The sequence below is a fragment of the Cavia porcellus genome, unplaced genomic scaffold (genome assembly GCF_034190915.1).
Source record: "Cavia porcellus strain 051 isolate PalLab524CR breed Dunkin Hartley unplaced genomic scaffold, mCavPor4.1 scaffold_8, whole genome shotgun sequence".
Classification (NCBI taxonomy): domain Eukaryota; kingdom Metazoa; phylum Chordata; class Mammalia; order Rodentia; family Caviidae; genus Cavia; species Cavia porcellus.
The window spans coordinates 1,734,103-1,752,582 of NW_026947491.1; the positions used below are offsets into that span (position 1 = coordinate 1,734,103).

At 42.0% G+C, this 18,480-nt stretch overlaps 1 long non-coding RNA gene across 1 annotated transcript in view; it reads right to left on the bottom strand.

The window, feature by feature from the left end:
- The window catches only part of LOC134477213 (uncharacterized), a 29,140-nt gene extending 12,682 nt beyond the window's left edge, over nt 1-16,458 (bottom strand). The window contains exon 1 of the long non-coding RNA XR_010049103.1: nt 11,192-16,458. This is a non-coding gene — a long non-coding RNA (uncharacterized LOC134477213). The remainder of the gene's footprint in view (nt 1-11,191) is intronic.
- Nucleotides 16,459-18,480: the final 2,022 nt, after the last annotated feature.

Below are 18,480 nucleotides of genomic sequence, written 5' to 3' on the forward strand. Positions count from 1 at the left end.
TGGTGCTAACATCTCTGCTAAGTTTTCCAAGCACAAGAACTCTCAGCGATAACCCACTTGAGTTTGTTCCCACATTGTAGGGAACTGAGGTATACAGAATTCCCATTCTGGTCCTGCTCCTCATTATAGACAAGAACATCTCAGGTTCCCAAAGTCCACGGATGACAGCAAAGAAGTTTGGTCTGAATTCTTCCCCGGATTCTTGGTGCTGACCAGAATCCAAGCTACTGACATGGACTCTAGAAAGAAGGTGCCCGTGGGTGTCTGACTGGAGACGGCCTGCACTTGCATTTTAACTCTGCAATCTGCCCCTAATCTCTCTGTCTCTCTTACTGGCATCACCTTAGCACATTTAGGCTTCCCGCAAGGTCCTCGTGTTTCTGAGAGTCATGGCTCGCTCTGTTGTCTGATGAAACATTGAATCCATCTCTCCCACTCCCAAAAGCTGGAGGTCAACATTCTTTTGCTAGAATTACAAGGTGACATAATTAACTGGAATGCTTGGCATTCACCTTAATGTCAGCTAGAAACTTCTTAGATTAGGTGTGGAAAAGTGACTCAAACATTATATACAATTCATCTCATGCAGAGCTTTGGAAGATGGCAAGACAGCATCTGTTGTGACCTCACCTTACACACGTGAGAGCTGACACCCAGCGCAGTCTCTCAGTTAAGCAGCAGTGCCTTGCAGGGGTCATTACTTAGGCCATTACAGAAACCATGAAACACACACTATTCGTGTGGTGACGGGATGGGGGAAACCAAGGATGCTGCCTGTAATGCAATTCAGTTCACAGTGCCCCACTTAGAGAACAGAAATGGAGCTGATTGCTTTCTGTTTAAAGTTGCTGTGGGGAGTTATCCTGTACCCCCACCAGGGAACCTTGAGATAGCTGCTCCTACTCTTTTTTTACCAAGTATTAGGGAGATCCTGCAAACAAGCCTCCCCTGTGTGTATTATGTATGATGTAGGTAGCTTTTATTGGATGCAATAGTGCTCACATTGAAGACATTCATACTGATTTGAGGGTTTGCTATGGCCTTTTGTTCTCCTGTTCCTCTGGTCTTCAGCCTCACTGTGTGTGCTTTGATCTTCTTTTTCATGCTGGAGCGTGTGTTCCAGGACCACATGGTCCTCCCTGCCCACTCATGTGCTAGGTGGGAATCGGCTAAGGGGCTCGGTGACTCAGGTGGGGCTCTGTCTTCAGTGCTTCTCTCAGTGTTCATTAGATGAGGAATCACAGGAATCAGGGCATCTTTGACTTGAGTAGCTTCAGATTCCCGCAAAATATCCTCCACTCACCAGGCTGACCTGCAGTGGAACCCTGACCATTGGAATTCTGGAACCTACTAGTGGGGAGCTGAGCCTTAGTTTACTTACATCACTGAGTGAAGCATCTTGTGCTCACTAGCCACCTTCATCCCCTTCTCCTATAGGCACCCTCAGCACCGTGCTGTAAGAAAATGACATTACACCCTAGAACGGTCACTGGTTGTATTGCTGTCTTGTTGTGGTTATTTATTTGCTTACAGTCATCTATTTTTCTCCATTGGGGCATAAAAATAGAGCAAGCTTTCACACAATTTAAACACTATATAGTCATATTTTCTTTTTCCTTTGATAAAATCTTAGGAGCAGAATTGCAAGGTTACATAAAGATATGGCTAAATTTTAAGGAACTGACAATATTTTTCCAAGATATTTGGAAATATCCATATATCCTCCACATATTAGTTCTAATTCCTTACTATTATTGTCAAAATTTATAAATTTTTAGTCATTCTGGTGGAATCTATTATTAGATATAAAACCTGGACTTGTATTGGCATAAAATCAGAACAACCCAAAGCCCATTAAGTTGTCTCAGTTTTGATAAAGGGGCCAAAAATGTGTGCAGGAGGGGAGGGAACCTCCTTAATACATGGTGCTCTGAGAACTGGCTGTCTACATGGAGAAACTGAAACAAGACCAACCTCTTTCAACGTGCACTAAAGTGCAATAAAAATGAATCAAAGATCTAAATATGAGAACAAAAGCAATCTGCAGGACAAAAATAAAATTCTTCATGACAGAGGCATCAGTTCTACACAGACTCTTCATTACACAAAATTACCATCAAGAATCAACAAATGGGACCTCATCAGATTAGAGAGATTCTGCACAACAAAGGACACAACCTCGACTGAAAATCAACCTACAAGATGGAAAAATTTTTTGCCTCAGGCAAAGAAAAAATACCTAGAAAAAACTCAAAAAATGTAGACACTCAGAAATGAAACAATTAAAAAATGAGCACCTGAAATGAGCAGACTTCTTGGAAGTACAGATGACAAATAAATACACTTAAAAATACTAGGCAGCACTACTAGGCAGTAGAGAAATAAAGGTTAGGACAGCACTGAGAGTCAAACTTACTCAAGAAAGACTGGCTACCTTCAAGAAATAGAACAACAAATGCTGCAGAGAAAAAGAGAAACAAATTCTATGGGGGGAAAGGAACCTTCTATCTTATTGGCAAAAATGTAAAGTGGAAGTGCAAATTGAATTGCAAAATGGAAATTAGTGCTAGCCCAGCCTGTTTAGCTGCCGCGCCTGGCCACAGGTCTGCAGAGGAGGAGCTGGGCAGATCTGGGGTGCCCTCACTGGCCTCTCTGCGTGTCTGGAGGACTCTGGATTTCTGCGCCCAGACTGATGGAGTTCCCTCAGGCTTTCAGGTGCAGTGAAGGAGAGAGGTGGGTTTAAGGCTTCCACATCAGCCTCCCCATTCCCGGCTTCATTTGGAGACCTGCTGAGCTCCCGATAGGTGGGCTGGCCCACACTACCAGCCTAGCCCAGCCTATTTAGCTGCCGCGCCTGGCCACAGGTCTGCAGAGGAGGAGCTGGGCAGATCTGGGGTGCCCTCACTGGCCTCTCTGCGTGTCTGGAGGACTCTGGATTTCTGCGCCCAGACTGCTGGAGTTCCCTCAGGCTTCCAGATGCAGTGAAGGAGAGAGGTGGGTTTAAGGCTTCCACATCAGCCTCCCCATTCCCGGCTTCATTTGGAGACCTGCTGAGCTCCCAATAGGTGGGCTGGCCCACACTACCAGCCTAGCCCAGCCTATTTAGCTGCCGCGCCTGGCCACAGGTCTGCAGAGGAGGAGCTGGGCAGATCTGGGGTGCCCTCACTGGCCTCTCTGCGTGTCTGGAGGACTCTGGATTTCTGCGCCCAGACTGCTGGAGTTCCCTCAGGCTTCCAGGTGCAGTGAAGGCGAGAGGTGGGTTTGAGGCTTCCACATCAGCCTCCCCATTCCAGGCTTCATTTGGAGACCTGCTGAGCTCCCGATAGGTGGGCTGGCCCACACTACCAGCCTAGCCCAGCCTGTTTAGCAGCCGCGCCTGGCCATAGGTCTGCAGAGGAGGAGCTGGGCAGATCTGGGGTGCCCTCACTGGCCTCTATGCGTGTCTGGAGGACTCTGGATTTCTGCACCCAGACTGCTGGAGTTCCCTCAGGCTTCCAGGTGCAGTGAAGGAGAGAGGTGGGTTTAAGGCTTCCACATCAGCCTCCCCATTCCAGGCTTCATTTGGAGACCTGCTGAGCTCCCGATAGGTGGGCTGGCCCACACTACCAGCCTAGCCCAGCCTGTTTAGCTGCCGCGCCTGGCCACAGGTCTGCAGAGGAGGAGCTGGGCAGATCTGGGGTGCCCTCACTGGCCTCTCTGCGTGTCTGGAGGACTCTGGATTTCTGCGCCCAGACTGATGGAGTTCCCTCAGGCTTTCAGGTGCAGTGAAGGAGAGAGGTGGGTTTAAGGCTTCCACATCAGCCTCCCCATTCCCGGCTTCATTTGGAGACCTGCTGAGCTCCCGATAGGTGGGCTGGCCCACACTACCAGCCTAGCCCAGCCTGTTTAGCTGCCGCGCCTGGCCACAGGTCTGCAGAGGAGGAGCTGGGCAGATCTGGGGTGCCCTCACTGGCCTCTCTGCGTGTCTGGAGGACTGTGGATATCTCTGCAACCAGGGAGGGTCCACAGGTTCCTGAAGCACTGCGGCCTGTGGTGAGTACCCTAACCCGGCTGCGATTGAAGAACTGTGGAGCTTCCAAGGGGCAGGTGGGCGCACAGTGTCCCTGAGGCCCAGCTTGTCTGGAACTGCGGAGTTCTGAGCAGGCAGAGGAGGGCCACTGGTTCTGTAGGCCTAATGGCTTGGAGTAGCGCGGCGCCAGAGTCCCAGTAGCTCCAAACATAGAAGGGGATTTTCAACAGATCCTGAGGAAGCTTTCAAGTGACACTTGAAACACAGAAATATAGGAAAATGACAAAACGAAAGACCAAATTACAACCTCAAACCTCCAGCCCATCTCAAGAAACCCTAGGAGCGATGTATATAGAAGAAAATATATCCCATCCACCTCATATATCGGACACAATAGCCACTGAAATTGACAAGCAACTCCAGGAAGCTTTAAAGAAATTCAAACTCAAAATAATCTCCCAGATAAAAGAAGAAATGATAAAAGAAATGAAAGAGATTCTAAATATATCTAAAGAAAACACAGATAAAAAATTGGAGGAACTAAACAAAAAGATAGAATCCCTAGACGAGCAATATAAGAAACAAACAGAATACATAATGCAGATGCACAGAGATATACAGGAAATAAAAAACTCCACTGAAAGTTGTAAAAACCGCCTTAATGAAAGTGAAGATAGAATTTCAGACCTTGAAGACAGGATTGCAGCTAGTGAACAGGAAAGGAAAGATCTTTTGAAAATAACAAGGAACCAGGAAACAACAATTCAACAACTGCAAGACGATGCAAAGAAGAATAACATAAGAATGATAGGGATTAATGAAAGAGAGGGAGACAACATGAAGGATGTCAGGAGGATATTTAGAGAAGTAATAGCTGAAAATTTCCCAAGCATGAGATCAGAAACTGACATCAGGATCAGTGAAGCATATAGAACTCCAAACAGTCATAACCAAAATAAAACTACACCCAGACATATAATAGTCACCATCCCAGAAATCCAACACAAGAATAGATTATTAAAAGCTGTCAGAGAGAAAAGACAAATCACTTATAAAGGAAAACCTATCAGAATCACAGCAGACTTCTCAGCACAAACAATAAAGTCAAGAAGAGCATGGAGTGAAGTATTCCAGATCCTAAAGCAAAATGATTTCCAACCAAGACTGATATATCCTGCAAAACTATCATTCAAAATAGATGGTGCAATACGATACTTCCATGACAAAGAACAGCTGAAGAACTTCATGAACACCAAACCAACCCTGCAAAAAATATTGAAAGACAGTTTAGATACACAAAGGAAAAAACCACTAAGCAAAGCAAATAATTAAACAGAACCGAAAGATAAAGATGCAACAGCAGAGAGATAACATTCCTACAATTAACCAGCATTTAACAGTAATAACCATTAATGTAAATGGTCTCAATGCACCAATCAAAAGAAACAGACTAGCAGAATGGATCAAGAAACAAAATCCAACCATATGCTGTTTACAGGAAACCCATCTAACCCAGAAAGATACTCACAGACTGAAAGTCAAAGGATGGAAAACAATTCTTCATGCAGCAGGAATCCAAAAAAAGGCAGGAGTAGCCATTCTGTTTGCAGACAACGTGAACTTTAAACCAACAATGACCATAAAGGACAAAGAAGGTCACTACATACTCGTAAGGGGAAAACTCCAAGAGGAAGAGATAACTATCTTAAATATATACGCACCAAACTCCAGAGCACCCAGTTATATAAAACAATTATTAACAGAAATGAAAACTCAAATTATCAGTAACACAATTGTAACAGGAGACCTTAATACACCACTGACACCAAGGGACAGATCAACCAGACAGAAAATGGGCAAAGAAATAACAGAACTGAATCACACCTGTGAACAAATGGGTTTGATAGACATATACAGAATGTTCCACCCAACAACATCAGAATACACATTCTTCTCAGCAGTACATGGATCATTTTCTAAAATAGACCATATATTACCTCACAGAACATATTTAAGCAAATGCAAAAGAGTTGAAATCATCCCTTGCATATTATCGGATCATAGCGCTCTGAAATTAGAAATTAATGACAAAGGATACTGCAAAAATTCCGCAAACACATGGAAACTAAATAACACACTCTTGAGTAATCAGTGGGTCACAGAAGAAATTAAAGAAGAAATTAAACAATACCTAAAAGAAAATGAAAATGCAGATACAACTTACCAGAATCTGTGGGATGCAATGAAAGCCGTTCTGAGAGGAAAATTTATTGCACTGAGTTCCCACATCAGGAAAACAGAACGAATACAAGTAAATAACTTGATGCTACACCTCAAACAGCTAGAAAAAGAAGAGCAAGTCAAGCCCAAAGCCAAAAGAAGAGAGGAAATTATAAGAATCAGAGCAGAAATCAATGCAATAGAGACTAAGAAAACAATCCAAAGAATCAACGAATCAAAGAGTTGGTTCTTTGAAAGAATACATAAAATCGATAAGCCCCTAGCCAACCTTATTAAAAAAAGGAAAGAAAAAGCTCAAATCCATGCAATAAGAAATGAAAAAGGAGAAATCACTACAGACCCAATAGAAATACAGAGGATCATCAACACCTATTTCGAAAACCTCTACTCTCAAAAGTTTGATAACACAGAAGAAATAGACAGATTCTTAGAAGCATATGAAGTGCCAAAGCTAGATCAAGAGGATATAAAACTGTTGAATAACCCAATCTCTGCTAATGAAATTGAGAATGTAATTGGGTCCTTGCCCACCAAGAAGAGCCCAGGCCCAGATGGATTCACTGCAGAATTCTACAAGAAATATAAAGAAGACCTAATGCCGACACTCCTCAAACTATTCAATGAAATTGAAAGGGAAGCAATCCTTCCTAAGTCATTCCTGGAAGCAAATATTACTCTAGTACCAAAACCTGAGAAAGACCCAACTATAAAAGAGAACTATAGACCGATCTCCCTAATGAACACAGATGCAAAAATCCTCAATAAAATATTGGCAAATAGGATCCAGCAAATCATCAAGAAGATTATACACCATGACCAGGTGGGATTCATCCCAGGAATGCAAGGATGGTTCAACATACGCAAATCAATAAATGTAATCCACCATATCAATAAAGCCAAAAATAAGAATCACATGATCATCTCTATAGATGCAGAAAAAGCCTTCGATAAGGTCCAACACTTATTCATGATAAGAACTTTACAGAAAATTGGAATAAATGGTCTTTACCTCAATATAATAAAGGCCATTTATGACAAACCAACAGCCAGCATCATACGAAATGGCCAAAAATTGAAAGCCTTTACTTTAAAATCGGGTACAAGACAAGGATGTCCTTTATCACCACTCCTATTTAATATAGTACTGGAAGTACTAGCCAGAGCAATTAGGCAAGAAAGAGAAATAAAAGGGGTAAAGATAGGAAAAGAAGAAGTTAAATTATCATTGTTTGCAGATGACATGATACTCTACATAGAAGACCCCCTAAACTCCATTGAAATACTCTTAGATACAATAAATAAATTCAGTAATGTGGCTGGATACAAAATCAATACTCAGAAATCAATAGCATTCTTATACACGAACAACAAAATTACAGAGAGGGAAATAAGAGAAACTGGACTATTCACATTAGCAAGCAAAAAAATGAAATATTTAGGAATTACTCTTACGAAAGAAGTGAAAGATTTATACAGTGAAAATTATAATACACTGAAAAAGGAAATTGAAGATGATCTCAGAAAATGGAAAGACATCCCTTGCTCATGGATAGGAAGAACAAACATTGTGAAAATGGCCATTCTCCCAAAACTGTTATACAGATTCAATGCAATCCCAATAGAAATACCATCAACATACCTTATAGATCTAGAGAAATCACTCCTAAATTTCATCTGGAACCAGAAGAGACCTAGAATCGCAAAGGCAATTCTAAGCAGCAAAGACAAAGCAGGAGGCATCACAATCCCTGACTTGAAGTTATACTACAAAGCAACAGTAGTAAAATCAACATGGTATTGGAATCAAAACAGAGCTGAAGATCAGTGGAATAGATTAGAAGATACAACCACAACTACGAACACACTCAACCACCTTATTTTTGATAAAGGAGCCAAGCAGGTTCACTGGAAGAACGACAGTCTCTTTAATAAATGGTGCTGGAAAAACTGGCTCTCCATTTGCCAAAAACTAAAGCTAGACCCATGTCTATCACCATGTACTAAATTAAAATGTAAATGGGTCAAAGATCTGAATATTAAAACAGAAACACTAAATCTATTGGAAGACAAAATAGGTAGAAACCTTGGAAACATAGGAGTAGGTAAAGAATTCATGAACAGGACTCAAACCGCACGGGAAATACTTCCCAGAATCAATAACTGGGACCACTTCTTATTAAAAAGTTTCTGCATGTCAAAAGAAATCTCCAGCATAGTGAAAAGAAAACCCACAAACTGGGAAAAGATTTTAGTGAACTCTCTCTCAGACAAGGGCCTCTTGTCTAAAACATACAAAGAATTAAAGAAACTCAGACCTCCGAAATTCAAAGATCCAATCCAAAAATGGGCATCTGAGATGAATATGCAATTCTCAGATGAAGAAATGCAAATGGCAAATAAATACATGAAAAAATGCTCATCATCATTGGTCATTAGAGAAATGCAAATTAAAACCACACTGAGATACCATCTCACTCCTGAAAGAATGGCCAGGATCAAGAAAACCGACAACAAATGCTGGAGAGGCTGTGGGGAAAAAGGAACTCTCCTGCACTGCTGGTGGGAGTGTAGACTGGTACAGCCTTTGTGGAGATCTGTCTGGAGATTTCTCAAAAAGTTGGGACTGGAAATCCCATTTATTCCAGCTATTCCACTTCTAGGCATATTCCCAGAAGAACTGAAAGCATCATACCACAGTGATTTATGTGCACCTATGTTTATAGCAGCACAATTTGTAATCGCCAGATCTTGGAAACAACCCAAGTGCCCATCAACTGAGGAATGGATAAAAAAGTTGTGGTATTTCTATACAATGGAGTATTATTCAGCTATAAAGAAGGATCACATTGAGATATTTATCAATAAATGGGCACAGCTTGAGACCATACTCATAAGTGAAATAAATCAATCTCGCATGTGTGAATACCGAATAGTTTCCCTAATGTAAGTAATGATTCAAATATATAAAAATATGTGGTAATCATGATTCCCCATTAGGTGGCCTTGAAGCCTTATAAAGTTTTCACTCATTAATTAGAAAGGCTTTATTCTGGGCTTCTTGATATGGAAATATTTGAAGCTAGAGTATATGAAGTTTTACCCAAATATTTCAAGGAAAAAGACACTATGGTAACTACTATTAAGTCAGGTTATAAGGTGGTGAAGTACTAGGTTATTGAAACAGTCATGCTGTGACCTCTATTGTTATATTGTTATGTCCTGTTTTATCTCAATCTCCCCCTTATTGTTTCAAAAAAAATTATTTAGTCATTTCTTATGTTTGTCTTAATTAAAGAAAAAATTCAAAAAAATTAGGATATATAAATAGTAACTCTTTTCGATTTCCTATTAACTTGTTTTGAAGTCCTGTAGTACTCCCACGACCTTGTTTTGACTGATTAGACTCTGTTCCATTCTATATGATAGTATCAAGTTTGAAGACATAGGCAACTACTTTGAAGACAATAAGATTCACTAAGATACCCATTCTGGTTTGACTATTGTCTTCTTTGGAAGTCCTGTAATGTTTACAATGCCTAAGTTTTATTGGTCTTGTTCTCTACTGTTTTGTCCAACTTTATAATATCTAATAAGATAGACAATTCTTTTTAAGGAAACAAGGGACAACGTGGATAACCATTGTTGATAAAGTTGTACTCTGTTCTACACCATGTGCTACGTCTATCCTTGGTATTGACTGACAGCTTTGTTTTGCCATATTTGACTGTATTCTTCCCCCCCCCCAAAGAAAGTAATAAGCACTAAGGAGTAATAAAATCCAAGATGTGTAAATTTTGTTGTAAAAAAGAGAGGGAAAAAAAAAAAAAGAAAAGGAGCTCTAACGGACATAACAGCAAGTGTGTTTGGGGGTGTTAAATAGCTGACTTTATCAATGTTTTTGGAACATTGAACACAGCTGTTTGCAGTCTCCCTGTTTGAATGTCCACCTTGTGTTCTTTGATACTGTGATTTGAGGAACTATTTTCAAGAAAATAGTGTGTAATCTACTAGCAGGTAATTTCTTACTGTTATGGTTTTTTGTTTTGTTTTGTAGTTCTGTACTGCGTGTACCCTTACGCCGCTTTGGTTTGTTTTGTGTTTTTCTCTTTTTCCTCTTAAATAAAAAAAATGGAAATTAGTGTAGAGACTGCTCAAAAAACTAAAACTAAGGGCCAGGGGTTAATTTTTTTATTTTATTTTAAAGAGATTAAGACAAAACATGACATAACAGAGCAGATAAGAACAGAACAATGTAGGCAAAACAGTGTATCACCAGAAGACAACCCATAATTAACAGTAACTACCACGATGTATCTTTCTTTGAAATAGTTGAGCATAGCTTCATATACAATAGTATCAAACATAACAAACAGTATAAAACCATTCAAGAGAATGAAAGCATTGCAGGGCTTTCAGAACTGAATGGCAGAGAACAAACAATGACTACTATATTATCTCATTTTCCATAGCAAATAAGTTTATACTATCACACATAATAATATCCAATAAGATATAACACAATAGAGCCAAAGGAAACAGAAAAACAAAAGCATAGTATGACTTCAGAGTAAGATGATACTAAATCACCACTGGCTACAGATAATAAAATCAAACAAACTAGGATGAAACCATTCCAACTAATGGATGCAGACATTATAAGGCTTCAGAGCAATGTAATGGAAAAACATGATCACTATCAATTCTTATGTACTTTTACCATTTCTTACACTAGGGAGACTATGCAGTATTTATACAGGCAAGTTTGAGTTATTTCACTTATGAGTATGGTCTCAACTTGTGTCCATTTATTTATAAATATCTCAATGTGATCCTTCTTTATAGCTGAGTAGTACTCCATTGTATAATAGGCTGACCCTGGGGCTTTCCACTAGGGTGGGAGGAGGAGGAAATGGAAGAGAGAGATAATCAGAGTGGCTTTACCTTGCACGGTCAGCTGCATGCTCCTGTGTGCCTGGAGAGCTCTCAAAGGTGCACCACATGCTGACCTCTGTCCACTGCTCCACCATGCTGGGAAGCCCCAGAGTGAAGGCGTGCCCCAAAAGAAACCTTCTGGGCTTCCTTCTACTGGGGATTACAGTAAGTGAGTTGCTCTGGGGTCCAAAATCATCAATGAAATATCTATTGAGCTTGATTCTACACTGAGTGTGCACTGCACCCTGAGATATTTAAGGCATTGCTGTTTTTAGAAGCCTTGAAAACAACCAAGGAGCCTCAAGGTTTGAAGAACTAAGCACTTGGCATACTTCAGAATATAGGAAATCATGAGACTGCTATTGTGACACTATGGTGACACTGTCCTGGCTTCAGCCCTAGGGTCCTCCCTGGGAAGCAGGGATGGAGACATTGTCGTGGCTGTGCTGCAGGGGTCTCATGAGAAACTGCAGGAAAGTGCAGTCCAAGAGGTGGGGGAAACTGAGTATTTCAGTCTATCTGAGGCCCTGATGCCTGTGCGTCCTCAAGACTTTCCCTCAGGGCCCCAGATCACTTCCACTTAGAAGCCCCACCACGCAGACATGTGCTTTGTAAATTTTCCTTGGTTTGGTTCCTGTTTGGCTTTTTTTTAAATTTTTATTTAAGGAGAAAAAAGACAAAAAACAGAAAAAGGGTACAAGTTATACGGAATTTCAGAAAAAATAAACAGTAGGAAATAATTAGTTAATAGATTACATATTGTCATCCTAGAAATAATTGTTCAAGTTACAAAATTAAAGCATATAGAGTGGACATTCAAACAGTGAGACTGCAAACAGTTCCGTTCAATGATCCAATAAAACTCGGTAATATAGTTACCTATCTTATACACTTAAATATACATGCAGTTATGTCCTTTAGAGCACTTTCTTTTCCTCTCTTTTGTACAATGACAATTACACAATTACTTTTTTTGGAAGAATGTAAACCAAATGTGACATAATAGGACAGAGTCAGTCAAATCAAAAGGATGGACATAATAATGTAAAAACAAAATACAAGGTGATCAACAATGGTTACCATTAATGCCTCTTGCTATCTTAAAAAGAATTGCCTATATCATCAGTTATAATAAAATTGAACAAAACAGTAAAGAACAACTTTAACATATGTTGCAGCACTATTCCACCACCAGGTGGCAGATTTTGTCCCATGTGCCTGTTGACAACCACCTTTGGAAAGATCCAAAAAGCTCATTCAGGTGGAATGCCTGACTGGGAAGCACCACAGCTGCAGAGATGATGCTTCCCAGGTTATGCGAGGGCCGTCAGCCATCATCATCTCTGTCCTTGCCTTCTACAGGCCAAGAAGCTCCTTAGGCCAAGAAGAAAGTGCAAACTCATGCAAACAAATGCATGAAACTGAGAAGAGCAGGCTCTAAAGTGAAATGAAGCAAAATGCTGTGAGGCGGAGCTGGAGCTCAGAGCAGATCTGCTCCCAAAAGGTCACAACTTTTCCTGTGACCAGAAAGGCAAGAAGAGCCAGCCTGCTGGGTGGTATCTGGAAGCAGCAGGCTAGGGGTGAGCATCCATGTGCAGAGACTCAGCAGCACAGGAAATTGTTCAGAGGGGAGGTTAGCAAGGCGCCCTGTAATGCTCAGGTTACTGGAGCAGAGGAGGACAGAGAGCAGCGGGGAACCAGAGCCTGAGACCCACAAGCCTGTGCTGTGAGGCAACATTACCCTAATCTTAGTAGCCTGAAGGAACTCCTTTACATGGTGGCACACACCTGTAATCTCAGCATGTAGGAGGCTGATGCAGGAAGATCACTGTGAGTTGAAGACCAACTTAGGCTTCATAGTAAGACCCTGGCTCAAGACAAAATTTAACATTTACTTTCTCCCAGATTCTGTGTGCCAAGATACAGCTCAGCTAGGTCCCTCTGCCTTAAGCTCTCTCAGGAGGCTGAAGCCCTAGTCTCAACTGAGGCTTGCCTGGTGGGGATTCACATTTTTGTTAAATTTTTCTCAAGCACATTTATTATAGAAAACTTGGGAAATCACAAGTAAACCTCCAAAAACTACCCATAACTGTTGTCTATAGTAAACATTTTGCCATATTAGTTTCCTCTTTGCACATGTATATATTTGGTTGAGACTCCATGTTATGTACCTGTTGAAAAAAATAAATCTTTGTTTTCAGAAAAACTGGAAATTTGTGAATTTTACTTGAATTTTAAATCTCTGACAGTGCTGCTTTTCTTTTTTCTAAACAGGGAGTAATCTGTTATGCTTCAAAAGCTTCCTTTTATGCATTTTCCCCTATCTCAGGTTAAGTAGCATGCTATTACTTAAGAAAAATCACTGTGTTTGGGAAGAGTAAGGAAGCTGGACTCCTGAGCACGTCCTCTTTGGGAATGCCAGGGTTTCTTATTAAGCTGCTGGCCTAGACCATGCACCCTCTGATCCTGTAGCTGCGCATCTCCACGCAGCTCTTTGAAACCTAATTTGCCAGTGGGTAACTTTCACAGGCTGGCTACAGAGCACTTCTAGCATGGAAAATACTGCTGGAGAAGGCTGATTTTGATGTTGTCACAAACAAATAGCTAATGAAATGGGATGAGAAAATGTGAAGAGAACACAGCTGACTGCTTCGAAAAGTTTAATGACCCAAGGAAATGAACCCATAGGCTATTACAAGAAGTAAATGGGAGAAGCACAAGGGACGTGACTGTCATCGTAGTGCTTGGTTTACAGGTGCTACGTGAGGACCTTGTGTATATAACACTAGCCTTGAGCCAGGTTGCTGATGAGGGTGTTAAACACTTAAACAAGGTAACTTTGCTTAGGAGCGTACCAGGAAAAAAGGCTCTAGTGTGTGATTTTAAAAAACTCTCCACAAATATTGGGGACCTTCAAAATTGACTTTGGCTCAACTGTATAAAAATAGAGGTGTCCAGGGATACAGATTGGGATTGATCCTTGTGAGAAAGATTATTAAACACATTCTAAATTATTACACATCGGGGCTGGGGATTTAGCTCAGTGGCACAAGCTCCTGCATTGCAAGCAGGCAGTCGTGAGTTCGATCCCTGGTACCGATAAAAAGGAAAAAGACAAAAAAATAAATAAATAAATAAATAAAATAAAGTATTACAGATTAACAGTTCTCTGTAATAGTAGACTGAGAAAATGATGCATATGTAAATTTGCCATATTGATAGATATTATAATATTTTTCCCTGCTATCTGCTATGTGAAATCTTCACTGAAAGTGATTGTTAGCTTTTTATTTTGTGTTGCAGACCAAACTCAGTGCATGATTTGGGACTCTGTCTCCAGAGGTTGTCTTCCTAGTGAAACAGGGAATCCAGGAAGTGGACTGTTTGTTTTTCTTTTTTTTTTCTGTCACCTTCACTGTTTTTATGTGACTGCGGACGTGGCTCCTGACCTCGCTGTGGGTGGGATTCTGTTCTGCTCTTTGTTTCATGGCTTGCATCTCTCTTTTCCTTAGTCTTCAGCACCAGCTCCCCAAGTTGGCACGATCTCCTTTTGTCCTCACACCTTATTTTTATTCTCTTTCTCTTCTTCCTATTCTCTATTTTGTCCTTAATCCATTCTAAATGTTAAGCCCTTTGGGCAAACCATTAGAGGAAGGGGACAAACTGGGAGCCAACAACAGTAAAACAACATGACAAGGGTAAGTCAGTACATCTCAGTTATAACCATCAATGTTAGTGTTCTCATGCAGCAATACAAAGGCACAGACTACAGCAATCCAAAGACACAGACTGTCAGAAGAGATCAAGAAGCAAGATCCCATAATATGCTGTATAAAATAAACATACTTAATTCCAAAGAAATTCATAGACTGAAAATCAAAGGGTGGAAAACAATACTTCATGTGACAGTAACCCAGAAAAAAATTGTGTTAGCTATTCTATTTGAAGATAAAATGAATATCAAGCCAAGACTAATTAACAGAGATAAAGATAGTCACTATATCCTTGTCAATGGAACAATCTAAGAGGAAGATGCAACAACCATAAATGTATATGCAACATATAATGGTGCACCCACCCAATATAAACAATTACTGACAGACATGAAAAATTATGCCCTAATACAATTTTATTGGGAAACCTCACTACTCCATCATGACATAAAAAGGCAGATCAACTACACAAAAAATCAATCATGAAATATCACAACTAAATCAAACTTTTAAAAACAATGGAATTAGTAGATGTCTATATGTTCCACTCCATAACATCCCAATACATGCTCTTCTAAAGCTACACAAGGGACATTCTCCAAAACAGACTGTATACTGGCTCATAGAATATCCTTAAGTTGAAGGACCAGAAATTTAAAGGTTAAAAACAAGATGCTGTTTCTCAGCTAGAAGCAGCTCTGTGCCTCATGGCTTAGCCCAAACTCAGCTCCTAGGGAGAATCAAAAAGAAAATATCTGCAGCTGTGATATTCTCGGGCTGTGCTGTGCCAGGGAACTCAGAGATAGAGCCTGCCATTACGCTAATCAGGGTTGTGGAAACATGTCAAACTCGAGCCATAGAGAAACCAGGTGTCCTAAAGATAAGTTGTGCAGAACAAGACAGTTAATTAACTCTGACCCGTTGGTCATCTCTTATGAGCTGACCAACCACAAATAAGTAAACTGTTGACTATCCCGCTCTAACTGCTGTGATTGGCTTCTGTAAAAAAATGCTTGCTTTGCGATTTTTTCCCTTAAAAGCACCTGCCTCACCTACACTCGGGGCCCTCTGTTCCCGCTTGTACGGAGGACCCCGTGCACACAGACCAATAAAGACCCCTTTGTTCTTACATGAGAGTAGAGCCCTTGGAGTCTCCTCTGCGGTACCGGTCATACATTTGGAAGCCCCCGTGAGATTAAACCGAGATCAGATCTCCTTGCAGGAGGAGACCAGATTTTTTTGTTTACTTTCATTTCGATTTATCGCTCGTTTTCTCTCCCCTCTTCTACTGCCCTGGACAGTTCCTATTGTTTCTTTGGTCCTGACTTCAAGGGCAGTCTGTTCCTTTCGGGGGACCCCCCCGAAGTTCCCTTGTGGAACGTCTCCTGGTGGTTCCCACCAATTCGCGTAGGCAGGTCGCACCTGCCGAGTTGGGTAGGTAGCTCCTACTGTCTGTGGCGGAATTCTCCGCCGATCTGTTCTGGCAGAATTCTCCACTGATCTGTTCCGGCGGCCCCACCCCCACCCCGCCAACCCGTTCCGTTCCGGCGGGTCCCTCTGCCGGTCTGTTTCCACCACCTAATGGCTTTGGTGTGTGTGTGCGTGACGCCGGCTCGTGAGTAGTGTTTGTTTTTGTCCACGTCTTCTTTGTCTGTTGTAATTCTTTTTCCTTCAGGATAAGATGGGACAGATGACTTCTACCCCTCTCTCCCTTACCTTGGACCATTGGCCCGAGGTTCAGGAGCGAGCTCACAATCTTTCTATCCAGGTTAAGAAGGGCAAATGGCAGATCTTCTGTTCTTCAGAATGGCCCACCTTTTCAGTCGGATGGCCTCCAGAAGGAACTTTCCACCTTCCCCTGATCCTGGCCGTTAAGGATGTAATTTTCTGTCCTGGTAGACATGGCCACCCGGATCAAATATCCTATATTCTGGTTTGGCAGGATCTGTGTGAGGACCCCCCATCCTGGGTAAAGCCTCCCCCCCCACACAGCGAGCCGAACGTTTCTAAACTCCTACCTGCAAAGGCACTTTCGGTTCCGCCTGTCTTGCCAGAATCACAACCTGACCTCTTTCTACTCAAAACTGACCCTGATCCCCCAAGTCCTCCTCCTCCCCCTTATTCACCTTCCGCCCCACCAACACCTCAATGCAGCCCGTCATCCTCCTCCTCTGAAACAACATCTTCGACTGCCAGACCCCCGCTTCCCCCAGGGGCTTGGATGAGACATGGCCACCCGGATAAAATATCCTATATTCTGGTTTGGCAGGATCTGTGTGAGGACCCCCCATCCTGGGTAAAGCTCAGTGATTAGTGATGATTAGTGATGGTACTGAGGAAGGTGAAATGCCTATCCTGCAGTACTGGTCGTTTTCTTCCTCTGACTTATATAATTGGAGAAATAACCTTCCTTCTCTGATGACCCCTCTAAGTTAACAGGATTGATGGATTCCTTGATGTACTCATACCAGCCCACTTGGGATGATTGCCAGCAGTTACTGGGAGCCCTTTTCACTACAGAAGAGAGAGACCGCATCTTGCTGGAGGCACAAAGGAACGTCCTCAGAATAGACGGGAGGCCTACTCAGCTTCCAGATCAAATTGATGACTTGTTCCCTCTGAAGCAGCCCAAATGGGACCCAAACTATCCTGAAGGTAGGCAGCATCTGTCCATCTATCGCCAGACTCTGATGGTGGGTCTCTGGGCGGCCGCGAGGCGCCCCACTAATTTGGCTAAGGTAAGAGAAGTAATTCAGGGACCAAACTGAGACTCCCTCAGTGTTTTTAGAACGGCTAATGGAGGCTTATCACCGGTATACTCTGTTTGACCCTCAGGACGAGGGACACCAAGGCTCGGTGGCCATGACCTTCATCAGCCAATCGGCCCCTGACATCAGGCGTAAGCTCCAGAGGCTAGATGGACTACAGAATCTCTCTCTGAGAGATTTAGTTAAGGAGGCTGAAAAAGTGTACTATAAGAGAGAGACAGAGGAGGAAAAAGAGCAAGCGAGAGACAGGAGACGAAGTAAAGAATTAGCAAGTGTTGGCCGCTGTAGTTAATAAGCCAGAGACAGATAGAAAAAAGCCCGGCCGGCCACCACTAGACCCGGATCAATGTGCCTACTGTAAAGAGAAGGGACATTTAATTAAGGATTGTAGGAAACTCAAAAGGAAAAGAGAAAAAGAGGAAAGAGAAAAACTTTCCCCCCAGCGAGCTCCTATGCTCACCTTAGATGAAGAAGATTAGGGAACTTGGAGCTTGAATCCCCTCCCCGAGCTCAGGGTAACTTTTAACGTGGAGGGGACCCTTGTGAACTTTGAGATCGACACAGGAGCCATTTATTCAGCCCTGCAGGCCCATTTAGGGTCGCTCTCATCCAAAAAGTTATTGGTCCAAGGGGCAAATGGAAGCCAGTACCGCTTCTGGACAACTGAGCGTACTGTGGATTTAGGCAAAGGAAAAGTAAAACACTCCTTCTTGGTGATCCCTGAATGCCCCACTCCTCTACTAGGAAGAGACTTATTAACTAAACTAGGGGCTAAGATCTCCTTTAAACGCCATGGGCCACAAGTGACTTTCAGTAA